Below are 6,909 nucleotides of genomic sequence, written 5' to 3' on the forward strand. Positions count from 1 at the left end.
AGTGCTATGGATAGGAGAGATTGATGAAAGAATATGGTTAGGATATGGGTAGAAAGGGATAGGTTTGTGATAGATTGATAGAATGATAGCGTTAGGATACGTTCCTGTGAAAATATGACTAAGGTACGTTCACTTAACGATATGACTGTGATAGGTATAAGGACGTTAAGGCTATGATAAGTTAAAGAATGATATGACCACGAAGTGTTTACGATATGACATGTTTATGATACGATATATTGTGATGTGAGGTATTATGTTTAGATTGTTTTGTGTGACCATGGAGGTAATTGTTGTATGAATTGCACGTTATGAAATGACATGTTAAAAGCATGGAGCGTTATGTTATGTTTTCTAAATTGTATGTATACAACATGATATCACGATAAATAAAATGAAATGTAACCCCATTAGGATTATGTATGATACGTAGACTGAAAAATGAGAAATGACATGTTAAGCATGAAAGATGATAGCGGGGTCATATTTATTAATGATAAAAGCAGAAATATTGGGGACCTCATGCATTATATGTGCTCATGCATTTGGGGGGATACTCCTATTCCATGACGAGGGTACGGACGCGTACACCCAATGACAGGGGTACATTCGTTATGTTTTGCATAGCTTTGCCGTGACGGTTACTAGTTCTAACGGGTGTCCAGCCTAAGGAGCTCCCAGAGTATGCTCGCCTGACAAGGAAACTGACTGACTGGTGAGCCCATACTCGCATGTATGGGCTGTGTGTAGAGTATATGGTACACGTCTAAATTACCCATTAGAACAGTACCGTAGGAAAATAGATTGAGAGAATTGGTCCCGTCATTCGCATGTTCTTGCATTTAACCTCCAATAGTGGGGTCACTTCTTGAGTATTTCTTAAAATACTCAAGCCATGTGCTACTACATTTTTTCAGGTTAAGGCAAGACATTCTTGTACGGCTGACGACGTCATCGCAACTCGAGACCATGACACATACATAGGATAGTGATATTTATTTTATTAGACTTAGGCTAGAATAAGATGTTTTTAACTTAAACACTTATTTATTTTATTTAGTTTTTTGTTGTGTCGTTTTAAAAATGTTTTCGAAACACGTAAGTCCATGGCTGTGTTTTAAGATAAAGGATATATTTTATGGAATTTAAATGAAATCTTCTGCATTCAATGTTTAGGATATGTATACAGTAGCGAACTTAAATTGAGTAGAAAATTTCGGGTCGTTACATTGACTCACTAGAATTTTATGAGGTCTTGCCTCAAATTAGGCCATCGGTCATTCACTGCTTAAGCAAAGTAAGTTGTCAAGGTTAAAAAGGGGAAAGATTTTAGCAACTCAGAAAGAAAAGGTAGCCTCCGGGGAGTACTGTCGAGCTAGGCCTAGGCTGGTTAAGGTTGTATGATATATAGTTCAATTGGATTATCCTGCACAACATATCCGTCTTGAGAGGGAACGTAGAATTACATGGGTAGTCTTAGTAGCTGGCAAACATTGGATTCGCTTCTTGAATCTTAGGTATTAGATGGTCCTGTAGGCAGGATTCGCCCGCTAATCTCCTATGAATGATGAGAGCAAACTAGCACACACCATGTTATCTCTACTAGAGAGAGAGTATTAGGAGGTAACATCTCGACCTAGGACATTGGCTTAGGTAGAGCAAGCTACCAAAATCTAAGAATAAAAAAATAGTTCGCTCCAGAAATGAGTAGGGGGAAGTATGTGTCACGTTCAATTTTAAAGAATTTATATCAATGGTTGATCAATATTGTTTCAACACTTTCAAATAAATTTAATTTATTCGTTACTACTCATAGACATACTATAAAATAGGTCCCACCGAGATTTGAACTCGAGTTACTGGATTCAGAGTCCAATGTCCTAACCACTAGACCAATGGACCACAACTATTTACAAGATTTGTATGTAATAAATCTCTGGACTTTAAAAAATAAATAGTAACTTTATATACTTTCAAAACTTTAAAACGACTAATGTCTCTTCGTTTTTCAGTTTCGTATTTGATAGGGTTTCAACATATTAAAATTACTTAAATTATTAGATCATACGTACAATTATTCTACCATTCTTTTTCTACGATCATAAATATCATTTAAAAAGTTGGAAAAGAAGTATTTTCCCCTCTTGTAAGGATAAGAAAAAAAGATTTGAAATAAAAATTAAAATAGGGGAATTTTTCTATTTTAGGTAAACTTCTCGACTATGGGGCATTTCAAGAATTGAACTTAAGACCTCTCACATTCCACGCATTCTGAGTACAAGTTAATAAAATATAGATTGTGAATGCTTTAAAAAATTGTCTCTTCTAGCTTTGATTGTGTGTATTCGGACCAAAGGGCATATGGTTCTCCTTCCAGTTATGTCGTAGTGACATGTGGCGCAATTAGAAGGGTCTTAGGTCACTAATTCGATGGGTTCGCACTTGCCAACCAAATGCTGACACATGCTGGATAGTAGCCTAGCTGGAGTTCCTCACCGTTTAGCTGACACACGTCTCCATCAATCCCCAACTATCAAATTTAGTGATTTTGTGGTTGGAATAGCTTAGTTGGCTAGAGTGTGTGGCCCTTAACCACAAGGTTATAGGTTTAAAAACCCTCCTTTTAACATTTTCATATTTATTTTTTGTGAATGCCTATCAAATCCTTATCTACCTCTACATCCGTATTTGAATCTTAAGACTAATAGTCGTCGTTCCATCAAGCTGACTTTTCTTCCACCGATCTCCACGGTAAGAACTTTAGCCTCGTATTATCACTATATTTATTTACCTATCTTAATCGCATTTTGTTCTTGCATTTTTCTATTTGCGATGTAGGTATCTGTCCCCCACTTGAAGGGTGAGTAAAAAAACGAGGTACAACCATATGTGTTTTTTTAGACGAACTTTAAGAGAAATTGTTAGCAGTCATCAACTTGTGGAGCAAATAAAAGAAACTTGTTAGTGCTTTATTTAGGATAACCATTAATAGTTATTAACTTGTCAAGAATGTTTAGGAAAATTGTTACTGCTTTCTCCTCTATAAATAGTCCTTAGATGTCAGCTTTATTTAAGTCCGTAATACTCAAAATTGAAGATTTTATTAGCTTTATGGGAATAAATGGAGTATGTTTAATTAAGGAGTCGAGGCCTAATTTGGCTCCGATCAAAGAAGAATCGCGTTCTAGACTCAGTTGCAGACCGAGGAAGAAAATTTAAAATTAGCCTCAACCACGTCAAGTGTCTCTCAAATTCATTTCTCTAGCTTAAGTGAAGTATAGAAAACTTTGTTGAAAGAAGGGTGACCTAACAGTTCCTGTATCGTCCTACCCAATAACCACACCCTCTGGGTTTGTTCCATCAACAAAGCGAGTTTCCTCCCAACTTTGGACGACCATAACCTATGATGTAGTCAATGAACTTGTAAGATACCAATCCCAAAATCTTACTTGACACTTCATTTTAAGTTTCATAAAAGAATTGAGGGGAGAAACGCCTTAGAATGGGTTGGCGAAGGCCATTTTCAGACGAGCACAAATTTCTGTCCCTCATTGGTTTTCTATCAAATTGAACCCCTTTAGAGACTGTTCTCACAAAGTTAACAATGGTTCTAGAAACTAGACTCACTAAGGAGGCTACCAAAGAAAATTTGGAGGTTTGTTACCGAAGCTCAAAAAATGAGGCCCCAAACACAAGACAAGAGATAAGTAGCAATCTTTAACTTTTTGCAAGAAATACTTGTAGAAATCACTTGGAACACTGTATGAACCTTAAATTAGGTATGAATCAAGAAAACATGAAAGAACCATGAGTTAAGGCCTTGAACTTGTTGGATGATGGAAGTCCCACATCAGCTAATTTAGGGAATGATCATGGGTTTATAAGTGAGGAATACTAACTTCATTGGTTTGAGGCTTTATGGGGAAACCCAAAGCAAAGCCACGAGAGCTTATGCTCAAAGTGAACAATATCATACCATTATGGAGAGTCTTATCAAATATCGAACAAAGAACTCCAAAAGAAAAGGAGCCAAGCCCCTCCTCGAAGGCAGTAAAAAATGACTAAGACTTGGCTCCTTCTCCTTTGGAGTCTTGGAGCCAAGCACTGACTAAGACTCCAAAGGAGAAGGAGCCAAGCCCCTCCTCGAAGCCAGTAAAAAATGAAGACTCCAAAGGAGAAGGAGCCAAGCCCCTCCTCGAAGGCAGTCAAAAATGATTAAGACTCCAAAGGAGTCGAGCCTCGATTAAGGGGAGGAGCACTTTGTTCGAGGGGAGGTGTTGGATGATGGAAATCCCACATCGGTTAATTTAGGGAATGATCATGGGTTTGAGGCCTTTTGGGGAAACCCAAAGCAAAGCCATGAGGGCTTATGCTCAAAGTGGACAATATCATACCATTGTGGAGAGTCGTGTTCGTCTAATAGAACCGACCAAATTGCTTTGAACTTATGTAACGTTTAATCGACTAAATTTTTAATTTTGAGCATATCATGACATGTTGAGATTGTGTATGAAATTTGGTGTACATTAGACGGGAGGGAGTAGCTAAACCAAAAAAATGGTGTAAAATGACATTAATACCCCTCTTGCACATTTACCTTATTTATGACTTTTAAGACCCCTATGAAACATGAGACTTCTTACATAATCTTATGGTAACTTTGTCAAGATACTAGTAAGTTTTCATGCTCAATCGACCATGTTAGGCTGCCCTTTAGCTTTTACCTAAATTAAAACCATTAAGTTTTAAGCCTACTCCGTGGTATTATGTGCAAGCCTAGGTTCACCAATAATCCATGTGCCAAGAATGTACCTGGGATTATTTGAATAACATGATAAATAAGTTGTTAGGATTCTTGCCCAGGAGTAACCATTATCTCCAACCACGAGGTTGTTGTGCGCTGAAAGCGGAACAAATGTACTCACAACACCAATGAACGAAATTACACAAAGAGACACCAAGATATTTATGTGGTTCGGAAAGAAGAAGTTCCCCTACATCCACGGGTAGCAACCAATCACTAATAAACAAAGTGTTACAAGTGAATACCTCACTATCACACTACAAAGCCTCTCACCAATACGTCACTCAACAAATACAATGTGAAACCCAAAAATCTCCCAAATCCCGATAGATAACTAAATCGGATATAACTAAATTTAATTCAAATAACCAAATAAATCTAATCCAAATAACCAATCAAATCCATTCCAAATAACCAAATCAAATCTAATCCAAATAACCAAATCAAATCAAAACTTATGACAATTTACAATCTCCACCTTGTCATAAGATCTCCAGGTTGATAACAGAGTTGGTTGTTACCACGTCAACGCACTACTCCTTTCTTCCAACGTTGATGAAATCCAAACAATGTCAGAACTCTTCACGAGCGATCACCTTTGTCAACATATCAGTAGGGTTATCAGCAGTTCCAATTTTTAATAAACGAATGTCCCCTTCACTAATAATTTCTCGAATAAAGTGAAAACGAACATCAATATGTTTAGTACGAGCTTGATGGACTTGATTTTTGACAAACAAATAGCACTCTGGCTATCACAAAACACATCTATATGTTCCTGCAAAATACCCAAGTCATTGATCAAACCATGCATTCAAATAGCTTCTTTAAAAACTTCCGTTACTGCCATATACTCTGCTTCGGTGGTAGACAGTGCAACAGTAGACTGCAATGTTGAACGCCAACAAACAGGTCCACCAGCCATAGTAAATAAATAACCCGTAGTAGATCGTCGCTTATCCAAATCACCAGCATAATCAGAATCAACATAACCAACTACAAGGTTGTCAAGATTAAACATTTCTTGTTTTTAAAACTTAATACCAACATCGATAGTACCAAGAATGTACCTAAGAATTCATTTGACAGCCTGTCAATGTTCTTTACTAGGATTATGCATATAACGACTCACCATGCTTACTACGTGTGAAAGATCAAGTCGAGTACATACCATAGCATAGATCAAAGCACCAACAACATTTGTATAAGGAATATTCTCCATATACCTTTTGTCATCGTCAGAACTTCGACACATTGAAACACTAAGCTTAANAATGAGGAGCAAGTGGAGTTCCAATGGGTTTGATTGAATTATTCAAACTAAATCTTGTCAATACCTTGCGTAGATATTGAGACTGAGTCAACCAGACTATACTTTTTTTTCGATCTCGCTCTATCTCCATTCCAAGTATTTTCTTTGCATTGCCTAAGTGTTGCATTTCAAATATTTTAGAAAGCTGATCTTTGAGCTTATCAATATCCACCTGTCTCTTTGAAGCAATTAACATATCATCAACATATAAGAGCAAATAGATAAACGATCCATCATCAAGACACCAATAATACACACAATGATCAAATTGACTATGAGTATACATATGCTCTACCATGAAATGATCAAACTTTTTATACCATTGGCGAGGAGATTGCTTCAGCCCATACAAAGATTTCTTCAATCTGCATACCAAATGTTGCTGTCCAACTACTCGAAAACCAACCGGTTGCGCCATATAGATTTCTTCTTCCAAATTCCCATGCAAAAAGGCAGTTTTTACATCGAGTTGTACAAGCTCAAGATCAAATTGAGCAACCAAAGCCAACAAAATTCGAATGGAAGAATGTTTTACCACAGGTGAGAAAATTTCATTGTAATCAATATCTTCTTGCATAGCCTTTAGCCACAAGTTGAGCCTTATAACGTATACCAGAAGAATCTTCTTGTTTTGCAAAAACCCATTTATAACCAATTTTCTTCTTACCGTTTGGAAGTTGTACCAAATCCCAAGTTTGATTTATCTCCAATGATGCTATCTTCTGATTCATGGCCTCTTGCCAGTGTAATCTATCTGGGCTCTGGATAGCATCTTTGTAGTTATTGGGAACTC

General features: G+C 37.0%; 1 non-coding gene across 1 annotated transcript; it reads right to left on the reverse strand.

The window, feature by feature from the left end:
- Positions 1 to 1,830: 1,830 nt before the first annotated feature.
- Positions 1,831 to 1,902, reverse strand: TRNAQ-CUG. The gene has a single exon. It is a non-coding gene; the product is annotated as a tRNA-Gln (tRNA).
- Between the last annotated feature and the right edge of the window lie 5,007 nt (positions 1,903 to 6,909).

Source organism: Cucurbita pepo, chromosome LG18 (genome assembly GCF_002806865.2).
Source record: "Cucurbita pepo subsp. pepo cultivar mu-cu-16 chromosome LG18, ASM280686v2, whole genome shotgun sequence".
In the NCBI taxonomy this organism is placed as follows: domain Eukaryota; kingdom Viridiplantae; phylum Streptophyta; class Magnoliopsida; order Cucurbitales; family Cucurbitaceae; genus Cucurbita; species Cucurbita pepo.